This window comes from Scyliorhinus canicula, chromosome 12 (genome assembly GCF_902713615.1).
Source record: "Scyliorhinus canicula chromosome 12, sScyCan1.1, whole genome shotgun sequence".
Lineage (NCBI taxonomy): Eukaryota > Metazoa > Chordata > Chondrichthyes > Carcharhiniformes > Scyliorhinidae > Scyliorhinus > Scyliorhinus canicula.
This window is the reverse complement of record NC_052157.1, coordinates 23,915,008-23,928,039: the sequence shown is the minus strand read 5'-3', so window position 1 is coordinate 23,928,039 and position 13,032 is coordinate 23,915,008. Positions and strand designations below refer to the sequence as shown.

At 44.8% G+C, this 13,032-nt stretch overlaps 1 protein-coding gene across 7 annotated transcripts in view; it reads left to right on the top strand.

The window, feature by feature from the left end:
* The window catches only part of tmod2 (tropomodulin 2), a 100,582-nt gene that overhangs the window by 16,310 nt on the left and 71,240 nt on the right, over window positions 1-13,032 (top strand). The window contains exon 1 of one of the 7 annotated variants that reach the window (XM_038813162.1): window positions 11,855-11,916. The exons of the other annotated variants lie outside the window; for them this stretch is intronic. The gene's annotated coding sequence lies outside the window, so the exon portion shown is untranslated. Of the gene's footprint in view, window positions 1-11,854; window positions 11,917-13,032 lie in introns of those variants that run through there. 7 annotated transcript variants of the gene reach the window in all.

Sequence of the window (13,032 nt, the reverse complement as noted above, 5' to 3'; positions counted from 1 at the left end):
TTTGCCCCCGACGATGTCGCGGGCACTGATCTCTTTGATCCTAAAACGGGATAAGGACCCCTTGCAGTGCGGATCATATAGGCCTATTTCACTCCTTAACGTAGACGCTAAGTTGCTGGCGAAGATCCTGGCTACCAGGATAGAGGATTGTGTGCCAGAGGTAATTCATGAAGATCAGACAGGGTTTGTCAAGGGGCGGCAGCTCAACACGAATGTGCGGAGACTGCTCAATGTTATCATGATGCCGGCAGTGGAGGGGGAGGCGGAGATAGTGGTGGCGCTGGATGCAGAGAAGGCGTTTGATAGAGTTGAATGGGGGTACCTATGGGAGGTGCTGGAGAGGTTTGGATTTGGGGAGGGATTCATCAAATGGGTGAGGCTGCTTTACGCGGCGCCGATGGCGAGTGTAGTCACAAATGGAAGGAGATCGGAGTATTTTAGGCTTTATCGTGGGACCAGGCAGGGGTGTCCCCTGTCCCCCCTGCTCTTTGCACTGGCGATTGAACCGCTGGCCATGGCGTTGAGGGAGTCAGGGAAGTGGAGGGGTCTGGTGCGGGGGGGGGAGGAGCACCGGGTATCGCTGTATGCAGACGACCTGCTGTTATATGTGGCGGACCCAGAGGGGGGAATGCCGGGGGTGATGGAACTGTTAGCGGAATTTGGGGGCTTCTCGGGCTATAAGCTGAACTTAGGAAAGAGCGAGGTATTTGTAGTGCACCCGGGAGATCAGGAGGAGGGAATTGGGAGGCTCCCCTTCAGGCGGGCAGTGAAGAGTTTCAGGTACCTGGGGGTGCAGGTGGCCAGGAGTTGGGGGGCTCTTCATAAGCTTAACTTCACCAGACTAGTGGAACAGATGGAGGAGGAATTTAAAAGGTGGGACATGGTGCCGCTATTGCTGGCGGGCAGAGTGCAATCCGTCAAAATGACGGTTCTCCCGAGGTTCTTGTTCCTCTTCCAGTGCTTGCCCATCTTTATCCCTAGGGCCTTTTTTAAAAGAGTGACCAGCAGCATCATGGGATTTGTTTGGGCGCATGGCACCCCAAGGGTGAAGAGGGTCTTCTTGGAGCGGAGTAGGGATGGGGGGGGGCTGGCGTTGCCCAACCTCTCGGGGTATTACTGGGCGGCCAACGTGTCGATGGTGCGTAAGTGGGTGATGGAGGGGGAGGGGGCAGCATGGAAACGGATGGAGGGAGCGTCCTGTGGGGATACAAGCCTGGGGGCCCTGGTAACGGCGCCGTGGCCGCTCCCTCCCACGAGGTATACCACGAGTCCGGTGGTGGCGGCTACCCTCAAGATTTGGGGGCAGTGGAGGCGACATAGGGGAGAAGTGGGGGGCTCGATGGAGGCTCCGTTAAGGGGGAACCATAGGTTCGTCCCGGGGAACATGGATGGGGGATTTCGGGGATGGTATAGAGCGGGCATTAGACAGCTGAAGGACCTGTTTATCGACGGAAGGTTTGCGAGCCTGGGGGAGTTGGAAGAGAAATTTGGGCTCCCGCCGGGAAACATGTTTAGATATCTGCAGGTAAAGGCATTTGCTAGACGGCAGGTGGAGGGATTCCCTGCGCTCCCCGCGAAGGGGGTGAGTGACAGGGTGCTCTCGGGGGTCTGGGTCGGGGAGGGGAAGATATCCGATATCTACAAGCTTATGCAGGAGAAGGAAGAGGCATCAGTAGAGGAGCTGAAAACGAAGTGGGAGGGGGAACTGGGGGAACAGATCGAAGACGGGACATGGGCTGATGCCCTGGAGAGGGTAAATTCTTCCTCCTCGTGTGCGCGGCTTAGCCTCATCCAATTCAAGGTGCTGCATAGGGCCCACATGACTGGGACGAGGATGAATAGGTTCTTTGGGGGTGAAGATAGGTGTGCCAGGTGCTCGGGGAGTCCAGCGAACCATGCCCATATGTTCTGGGCATGCCCGGCATTGGAGGAGTTCTGGAAGGGGGTGGCGAGGACGGTGTCAAGGGTGGTGGGATCCAGGGTCAAGCCAGGATGGGGACTCGCGATCTTTGGGGTTGGGGTAGAGCCGGGAGTGCAGGAGGCGAAAGAGGCCGGTGTGCTGGCCTTTGCGTCCCTAGTAGCCCGGCGAAGGATTTTGCTACAGTGGAAGGACGCGAGGCCCCCAAGCGTGGAGACCTGGATCAATGACATGGCGGGCTTTATTAAGCTTGAGAAGGTTAAATTCGCCCTGAGAGGATCGGTGCAAGGGTTCTTTAAACGGTGGCAACCTTTCCTCGACTTTCTGGCTCAACGATAGGGTACTGGGACAGTAGCAGCAGCAACCCGGGGGGGGGGGGGGGGGTGGGTGGGGGGGGGCGTTGATTATGTTAGCTTATTTTATTTAAATTTGATTTATCTAATTTTAATTTATGGTTAAGTTCTCTTGTTTGGGGGGGGGGGGTGGGGGAATGTGATACATGTGATGTTACGGTATGGGGGGAATTGTGGGTGTTATGGGGCTGTTAGTTGCATATTACTGCTTTTTGCTATACTTTTTGTTATATTTTCTGCAAAAAATTCCAATAAAAAAATTTAAAAAAAAAAAAAAATTATTGAAATGTGGCAACAAAATTATGCACAGCAGACTCCCATGAACAGCAATATGATGGTGTGTAATTTAACCAATGCTGATGAGGAGCCAGACCAGCAGGGATAACTTTCTGCTTTTCTTCAAACTTGACCTGTTACTTCCAGCTGAGACCACATGGGGCCTCAGTTTAATGTCTCCTCTGACAAACTCCCTCGGTACTACACTGGAGTGTCAACCTGGAATTTGTGATCAAGTCTCTGGCTTGGGACTTGAACCTATAAAACAACAATATGATAATGTCCAGATAATCTATTTTTGTGATTTTGGTTGGGAGATAAATATTGGCCAAGTCACTGGAGATAAATAGTGCCATGGAATGTTTTGAGAAGACATATGGGGCCCTTGGTTTAACATCTCACCTGAAACATGACACCGTTAACAATGCAGAACTCTGTTAGTACTGCATTAGTGTCAACCTAGATTGTTATGCTGAAATCTTGGAGTGACACTTGAACCCACAACCATCTGACATGGGTGTGAGTGCTCCCAACTGAGCCACAGCTGGCAATTGTGAAATGTTGGTGCCAACTAATGGCCATTTTCGTGGTAAGTATGGGAGAAATGCAAGTGGCAACAAACGCTATATATGTGATCTGTGCAATGTGTACATTTTGAGCTCTTGTTTCCTTACCAAATAGGGGACTGTGGTCTTGCATGTAAGTGACACCTGCATTTCAAATGACTTTGAATATTGCACAAATTTGTCATGCAGTGCATTGAAACCAAACAGGAGCCAACTGTGCTCCCTAAGAAGTCTGCTTTAGTGTTAAGAATATTTAATTAATTGTTTTGTCTGGGAAAAGCCAACCTATTCAACACTAAACAAGAACAACCTGTTTCTATATAACACCTTTGAAGTAATGAAATATACCAAATACTTGAAGAGCATTGTAAAACAAAATATGACACCAAAAAATCTTTTGGTTGCCTGACCTTTTACCACCTCATATGATTCGGAGGTAGATTTAAGCATTTTGAATGGAGGAAAGTGAACTTGAGAGGCATAGGGGTGTAGGGCGAGTATTTCAGACCTTAGGGCCTCGGCAACTGAAGACATGACCACCAATGGTGAAACAGTTTAAAAGTGAGATGCTAAAATATGCTTGACCCTGCATTTCAGTTGCAATGCCCACATTACTCTTAAGAGATGTTGAACCACATAGAATGGTTTCAATTCTAAATTGGAATGAAGATTGGCTTTTGTCAATCAAGTTAATTTAGTTTAATAATGTGGTCCTATTCTAAAATTTGCTAATCGAAATGGGCCATTCTTGAATGTGGACATACAAGTGCCTAAATGCGTGCAACTGTTAACTTGCTTCGCTCTCATACTGGCAACTGATGTAACGATCTTTAATTTTCCTAGCTTGAAGTCAGTGGGTCCTGAAAAAGAGTTTGTCGTTCAGAAGTTTATTTGTAAAGAAGTGTTTTTTTTAAAAGACTGTTCGCCTCTTCTGGCAGGGTATAATTCACTGCCTTGTGTGATGCAGACCAGATAATTCTGTGTCAGATCTCTGCTGTGCAGAGGAAACATTGTGTGCTGGATGCTGTTGGGTAGGAGGAGGGAAAGGAAAAGAATGGGAAAAGAGGACTACATTGAAGCTACAGAAAATGTTTGCATCTTTATCTGTGATTAATCCAAGTATCCATGGTCTGGTTGTATGTGCTAAGTAGACTTGGAATCAAGGTTGTTTTGCTTTTATTTGGCATCAGATCATATGTAGTAATCAGTTGAGGGAGTGGCTGCAGCTGTGTGCACTGAACCCAAAAAAGGATAAATGTCTCATTGAATAAGCCATCAAATCAAACTTCTAAATTTTACACACTAGCTGTTTTAAAAAAAAAATTCTTAATCTGTTTTTGTTACTAAATGCAGGAATGTGTATATACCATTACTTAACATTGTGCCTCATTTCAGGTGGAATCATGGATACATGTAATGAGGTCCAGAGTTTTAATAACAGTTTACAATCTGGCAAAGGACTCACGACAGATGGATGCCCTACGAAATTTTAAGTCCTTTAGCAAGTTCCTTTGAACACAGTGGAAACAAAAGATTTACGTAAAGTTAAGAAAGCTCTGGCATTAATACAACGAACATAGAGCATGCAGTGCAGAAGGAGGCCATTCGGCCCATCGAGTCTACACAGACCCACTCAAGCCCTCACTTCCACCCTATCCCCGTAACCCAATAACCCCTCATAACCGTTTGGACACTAAGGGCAATTTATCATGGCCAATCAACCTAACCTGCACTTCTTTGGACTGTGGGAGGAAACCGGAGCACCCGGAAACCCACGCAAACACTGGGAGAACGTGCAGACTCCTCACAGACAGTGACCCAGCAGGGAATCGAACATGGGACCCTGGCGCTGTGAAGCCACAGTGCTATCCACTTGTGCTTCCCTAGATGTTGATGTATATTGATATATTTGAAAACTTTGACTTTATTTTTACAAAAGCAGGCTACTTGATGCATTTTACAATAAATATAATTGAAACAATACCTGTTATGAATGGAAAATGTCAGTTATACTATGGAGGTTATTGGCAGGAACTGGTTTCAGCTATGGATTGATCCAAACTATATGGTGTAATTTGAATGCATTATAATGAAGATGGAATGAGTTAAAATGTTAAGCTTCCAGGCATCCCAATAGACTGAAGAAACCTTTTCATGTTCAACTTAAACCATCGTTTAGGTGGCGCAGGTATAGAGCTCACTCGAATACATGTTATGTTTTGCCCAGTGACCAAAACAGAATGGAGGTGTAACCAGTTTCTGTATTCTTTGGTGCTGGTTTCACATCAGTGCCTGTTTTATGCTGTCTGTTGTACTTAATAGCTAATACTTTCAAAAGGAGAAGGAACATTTGACCAAAAGCATTCCCCCCTTAATACTCTGGCATGTTTTTGGTAATTTAATTAATGTTGATTGAGGTCATGTGAAATGATTTGAAGATTAAAGCTGCAGACTAAAGGGAAAAGAAAACTTCCATCTATGTGATGACTTTCACAACCTCTGAATTTCATACCACAATTATGTAAAATGCAGTCCTTGAAAGTATAGTTATTGATGTAATTTAGAAAAAGGAGCAGTCAATTTGTATACTGCCTCCCAAAAACAGCAGTGTGATTATGACCAGGTAATCTGCTCGAGTGATGCTGATTGTAGGCTAATTATTGGCCAAGGCTCCAGGGATAACTTTTCTTGTCTTCAAAACAATGCCATGGCTGCATCTGTATCCACCTTAGAACGAAGGTGCCTCATCCAAAAGACGGCACTTCCAAAAGTGCAGCACTCCTTTAGTACTGCAGTGTACTCCAGTCTCTGAGCCACAGCCTTGTATCTGAGGTAAGAGTGCTGCCAATTGAGCTACAGCTGACACCTGTATACAGCTAGAATCAATTTGTAGCAGGAGTTGAAAGTTTCCCCAGGCTACAAAATCTGGCATATTTATCCACTTTCTGTTCAAATTAAGTTTGTGTTCACATTTAGATGAACAGATTTGCTGCAATATATGTTCTTGAAAAATTGACTTTTGTTCATCATCATCCTTGAATTTTGCCTGGTAAATTTTTGGTAAGCAATTTAGAAGAAGCTATAATTTTCACTTTTTACTTTAACCAATATTTTTGCCATTACTTTTAGATAAAAACTGGTGGCTGGTCTGTGTTTGATATTTTTAGACTGGTGAAGTGTGTGTAAAGTTGCTTGCATTAAGATGGGTCACCGAGTGTGACTCACCTCAGAATACAATGAGCTATTGTTCATCTGCTTTATCTTCATGGGTGCAACCTAAGATGGGAATCTGATTCTACAATAGAAATTAGGAAAGATATTCAATAATAACACTGAATAAATCAAATTACTGTGGTTGCTGGAATCTGAAACCAAAGAGAAAATGCTGGGAAATATCAGCAGGTCTGGCAGCATCTGTACGTAGAGAAATGAGCTAACATTTCGAGTCCAGATGACCCTTTGTCAAGTGGTGTTTGAGACAAAAATCCAAAGCTTATTGAATCTGATTGTGGCATATTGAAACCTTGAGTTCAGTATTAATAATTTCTGAAGTTTTTTTGTTCATTCGTATTTTAAAATATAATGCAAAACACACCTGTTCATACTTATCTGTAGTAGATAAGACAAGAATGCATTATGAAACTAGTTTATCAAAGATCTACAGTATGTAGCCAATGCAGTTACTTTTAAAATTTATATTCAAATTTAATGCAAATGTTTATAATTGAGTACATATGCAATACCATCTATATTTTATTGTGTAGAGCACACCGTAGAAAGGCGAGGATGAGCCGGCTCTTTGAGAGGGTAGAAGATGTGTGTGAACGTTGCGGGGGAGGTGGGGGGGGATGGAAAACGAGGAGGAGAGGCCGATTGGTGGGCCCCTATCGCGGGCCAGACCCCATCGGAGCCCCCCCCCCCCCCCCACTCCGCGCAGAGTTCCTGCCAGCAGAAACCAGGGGTGAACGGCGCCGGCAGGACTCTGTCGGATCCACTCGGCCCATTTGGGCGGGAGAATCGGCGGCCCTACCGATTCCAGCGGCCCGTGGCCGGCGCCGCACCAAACGCGCTGGCGCAAATGGCGCCGGTTCTCCGCACCTCGGAGAATCGCGCGGCGGGGCACGGTTGCGGCGATTCTCCAGCCCGGCGCGGGGCTCAGAGAATCGCCCCCTATATTCGGGGTGTCGGTTCAGCCAGGGTTGGAAACGGGCACGGAGGCAGATATTGAACCCTTCGCCTCGTTGATCGCCCGAAGGCGGATCCTGTTAGGGTAGAAATCAACCCCTCCATCCTGTGCCTTGGCATGGCGGGGGGGACCTGCTAGAATTCTTGACGCTTGAAAAGGTCAAATTTGAACTGAGGGGAAGGATGGACGGGTTCTACAATTCATGGGTGTTATTCATTATGCACTTTCGAAAATTGGATCACATTGAACATTGGGGGGGTACTGGGAGGGTTGGGGGGAGAGGTACTGTATGTGCTAATGGTGACTATGGGTGATTCCTGATTCCTTTTTGTCATTTGTTTATGTTAACATGCGGGCTAATGTTTGAGGTTTGGTGGGAGGATGGGATCGTTGATATGGGGATTAAAGTTGCATTTGTTACTGATTATTGTTTATTGTTGGGTGTAAATTTGGAAGAACATGTGAAAAAGGAGAATAAAAAATATTTTTAAAAAATCTATATTTTATTGTGGTGCTGACCATAACTTAATTTACATTACACAAATGAATTTTCAAGTTATGTCCCGTGTCTTAATTTACTTCATTACCATTTTTCTTTGTCCCCATGACAGGAGCAGTTAATTCAAAACTATAATAACTGCAAATTTAATGACTTTGTGATAGTACGAAGACTGGAATCTGGCACTTGCATGCAAACATGTGGAATCTGGCACTTGCAGCTTCTGTTGGAGTTTCCTATTCCCTATAAACGTGATATGAATACTGATATCATAAAATTGTTTGTCACTGAAAGCAATCTTCTGGGAAGGGCAGTGATTTGATCAGATGATTCTATTTTTTATATAAACAAAAAAAGTAGCTTTGGAAATTGCACTTCTGATAAAGTGGAAGATTACTGTTTTATTTCAGGCCATCACATTTTCTTCTGTGCAAACATAAAATTTGGGTGGGACTTTTAGATAATGTTTCTGGCTGGGAACAACTCCCATTTGGAACCTGATGCATGCAGTTCCAATTTTTTTTTGTTTTGTTTCTGTGCTTTCTTTAGCTGCAACATCTGTTGAACTAAACATATCCAGAACTGAAATCTGAGCTTTCTGCTATTAAACCACATTACTCTATTGAGTATTAAAAATTCCGCTTGATCCCTTGCACCATTGTCCATTTTCTGATCTTTTGAGTTTTAAAGCTGTGAAAGATAATGGGCGGGATTCTCCCGTACCCGGCGGGGCGGGGGTTCCCGGCGGGACGGAGTGGCGTGAACCACTCTGGCGTCGGCCCGCCCCAAAGGTGCAGAATCCTCCGCACCTTCAGGGGCTAGGCCGGCGCCAAAGTGGTTTGCACCCCACCAGCCGGTGTGGAAGGCCTTTGGCGTCACGGCAGCCGGGGCCGAAGGGACTCCGCCGGCCGACGAGAGTCCGCGCATGCGCGGGTGCGTCAGCAACTGCTGACGTCATCCCTGCGCATGCGCAGGGGTCACCTACGCGTCGGCCATCATGGAGGCTGACACGGCCGACGCGTAGTAAAAGAGTGCCCCCACGGCACAGGCCCACCCGCCGATCAGTGGGCCCTGATAGCGGGCCAGGCCACCGTGGGGGCACCCCCTGGGCAGTTTGCCCCCCCCCCAGGATCTCGGAGCCCGCTCACGCCTCCAGGTCCCGCGGTAAGGGACCTAGTCTGATCCATGACAGTGGGACTGGCAAAAAAACCAGCGGACTTCGGCCCATCGCGGGCCAGAGACTTCGGGCAGCCCCGGGGCCCGTTGAGTCGCGCCGGTCCCCACCATTCTCCGGGACGGGTGGCACGACTCGCGCCTTGCCGACTTTTGGAGGGCCGGAGAATTCGGTGGGCAGCAGGGGTGAGATTCACGCCGACCCCCGGCGATTCTGCGACCCGGCGGGGGATCGGAGAATCCCACCCAATGGCTTTGGATCACCATTATAGATTAAGTTTAATATTCCTCACCATGCCTGTTTCATTGTTGGTTATAAGATTATTTATTTTTGCTTACTGGTATCATGGGCAGCATGATGACACAGTGGCTGGCACAGTTGCTTCACGGCTCCAGGGTCCCAGGTTCGATTCCCGGCTTGGGTCACTGTCTGTGTGGAGTCTGCACGTTCTCGCCGTGTCTGTGTGGGTTTCCTCCGTGTGCTCTGGTTTCCTCCCACAGTCCAAAGATGTGGATTGGCCATGCTAAATTGCCCTTGGTGTCCAAAAAAAGGTTAGGTGGGGTTACGAGGACAGGGTGGAGGCATTGGCTTAAGTAGGCTGCTCTTCCCAAGGGCTGGTGCCAACTCGATGGGCCGAATGGCCTCCTTCTGCACTGTAAATTCTATGATCTAGTCGAACTGTAAAGAAAAGTCAAATTTGCATTTTAACTGTCTTTTACCATTTCTTAATATACATTTAATTTTTCCTCCCCAAACTTATCCACCTTTCCTGCATCTTTCTCCTCTTTGCTTCCCCTCCCCCCACACCTACAGTTGATCCTCTGATGTTCGTTTCCCTGCTGTTTGACCGTTCACATCTTTTGTCCTCTCTGGGGACTGCCATTAACACTCTTTTCCCTTGGTATCTGTGGCCATTAGCACCTGGTTTCCCTGGGTTTCTGTCTCTATGACTAATCTTTCATTCTCACTCCACAGTATAAATATTTCCCACCTACTCTGTCTGTTAGCTTTGACAAAGAGTCATCGGACTCGAAACGTTAGCTCTTTTCTCTCCCTACAGATGCTGCCAGACTTGCTGAGATTTTCCAGCATTTTCTCTTTTGTTCCAGAAAGAAAGCTGACCCATTTATGATGCAGCAAAATAAAACCGGATATATACCTTAAATCAGGAGCACCAAACATTTTAGAGCCTGGTGCCAAAATGTGTGTTAAAACAAGTGTGAATGGTATGATTATCCAGAAATGAATTCCCTGTGATACAAGATTAAATTTTGAGGTACAGAAAATGAGACCCCCATCAACAAAAAAACATTGCAACCATGGCGTACAATGCAAATCTGCCAGTAGACAACAAAGTATTCCCCTTTCCTCCAACCCCATGGAAATTTGAAGGACTGCATCCATGTAGATTTGCGCTTGGAAAGCCTTGACATACTTATGGTGAGGAGGGACAAGATTGTTTTTGGATTAGATTTGGACATAAAACCATCTGCTGGTTGCCTCTTAACAAGTAATACAGTGTGTGCTGTGCATACTATTAAACATTGTATTGTGTAGCTGTTTACGTGGAATAGAATTGACCTGTGTCATGAGTTCAAGCTTTTTTCCTCTTTTCTGCCCTTTCCCAAAATACTGTGCCAATTGCTGCCTTTGGGGGCTTGTAAGCATTTAAATGTATCTATTTCTTCATATACCACTTACTGTTCAAACTTTCATGCTTCATATATTGGGGCTTGGTTACTTTACTTTATCCACTTATGCCTCCTCAAGCTTTTCCGAGGGTGCTATTGACTGTGGTAAACATTCCATACTGTAACCTTGTACAGTATTGTTCAATATTTAACATGGCCGTTAACCTTTTAAAGCAAAACCCTGCCATTGTGCTGCTGGTTGATGGTGGAAAGTAAGGTGCGCACACAAAGGATAAGTCACTTGCAACCAGTTGACCTCCAGAATTTACTGGTTTTCAAATTATTTAAGCTTTAGATGTGGTGCAACCTGTAGATGATTATTCTAATAAAGGTGTCTAGTGTCTTATGAGCCATGTGAATGCAGTTTTAATTGTGTAACCTGTGCAGTTCCATGAGTTTAAAAGAAGTAATGCAAGTGTGAGGTTATCCATTTTGGTTGGAAAGATGGAAATACAACTTATTATCTAAATGAAGAGAAACTTCAGAGTGTTTCAGTACAGAAGGATCTGGGTCCTCGTACATGAATCACAGAAAACTAGTGTAGGTAATAAGGAAGGCAACTGGAATTTTGGCCTTTTATAACTAAAGGAATAGAGTATAAAAGTAGGGAAGTGTTGCTGCAACTAGGTATTGCTCAGGCTGCACCTGGAGTACTGTGTATAGTTTTGGTTCCCTTATTTGAGGAGGGATGTAGTTGCATTAGAGGGAGTTCAGAGGAAGTTCATTTGATTAAATCCAGAGGTGGGGTTTTGTCTTATGAAGAGAGATTAAGCAGTTTAGGCCTATACTCTCTCAGGTTTAGAAGAATGGGAGGGGATCTAATTGAAATAGGTAAGATAATAAAACAGTATTGGCAAAGTAGACAGAGGGGATGCTTCCTCTTGTGGGGCAATCTGAAACAAGAGGTCATAGTTTTAGGATGAGGGGGTAGCAGATTTAAAACAAAGATGAGGATAAATGACTTCTCAAAGGGTAGTGAATATGTGGAATTCACTACCCTAGTGTGGTGGATGCTGGGACATTGAGTATATTTAAGGAGGAGATGGACAAATATTTTTATTAGTTTAAAAAAAATTTAAGAGTACCCAATTATTTTTTTTCAATTAAGGGACAATTTATCGTCGACAATCCACCTACACTGCACAGATTTGGGTTGTGGGAGTGACACCCACGCAGAGATGGGAAGAATGTGCAAACTCCACATGGACAGTGACCCGGGGCCGGGATCGACCTTGGGTCCTCAGCGGTGTGAGGTAACAGTGCTAACCTGCTGCCCGCAGATTCTTTTTATTAGTAGTGAGTTGAAGGGTTATGGAGACCTGGCAGGAAAGTAGAGTTGAGGCCGAAAGGAGATCAGCCATGATTGTATTGAATGGTGGAGCAGATTTGAAGGGCTCAATTGCCCACTCCTGCTCCCAGTTTCTATGTTCATATGTAATGAAGTTCTTTATTGACTGTATATTCAATCACTTTGGAGACTCTCTCTATTTGCTAAATTAAAAGAATCAGAATTGTTTTGCATCTGAGCTAAATGTTGAAAAGCATTTACTTAAATGATGCTCTTAAACCTATGTAGCTGGCTACTGAGCTGTGCCCATTGGCTTGACTCAGAAAATTTTGCAGGTTTATTGGGGGAGAGCAAGAAAATAGATCTAATTGGATAGCTGTTTAGGCACCATGGAATGAATAGCAGGTTCCTGCCAGGCATCATTCTATGATTCTACAGATTAATTCAAATATTTGTTTAATCCATTGTCGTCTCTCTCCCAAGTCAGCGCAATACCACACTACCCATTGCATTCCCAAGAGTTCTTGCTGCTTGCTCATCAATATGAACTAATCAGTCCGGTTGTTTCGTGTAATTTCATATAACGTACTGTGAATGACATTGGTGAACAAAATAACATCAAAAATTAATTTTGATCACATTTATATAAAGAATGGGTATCCTTATCTATTTATTGCTATTCATAGTGTTTGTGTATATTTAAATTATTTGTATGTCTAAATTAAATTTTGTACTGAACTGTTTACCAAAGAGATGTAAAACATAGATACAGAATGAAAATCATCAATTTCCAAAATGTGCTTGAGGTCTGTAAGGCTCCAAGCAACAACATGGAATCATAAAATTAGCTCTGCAGTATCTGAAATGGGTCTTTCAATTCTCATCTTTCCACAATCTGGGATTTAACTCAGGAAATGGTTTCTGTTTGTGCTGAGATGGTAATGATCCTCTATTATCTCCACAGAAGATTACAGTTCAGTTTTTACATTGCAACTCTTCCTTTGAAGTGTATGTCTGAAAAGGTGTGACATTCCATTCTCTGGGCTGGTTGATCAAATGTAATTCAAAGTGGAATTTTCCA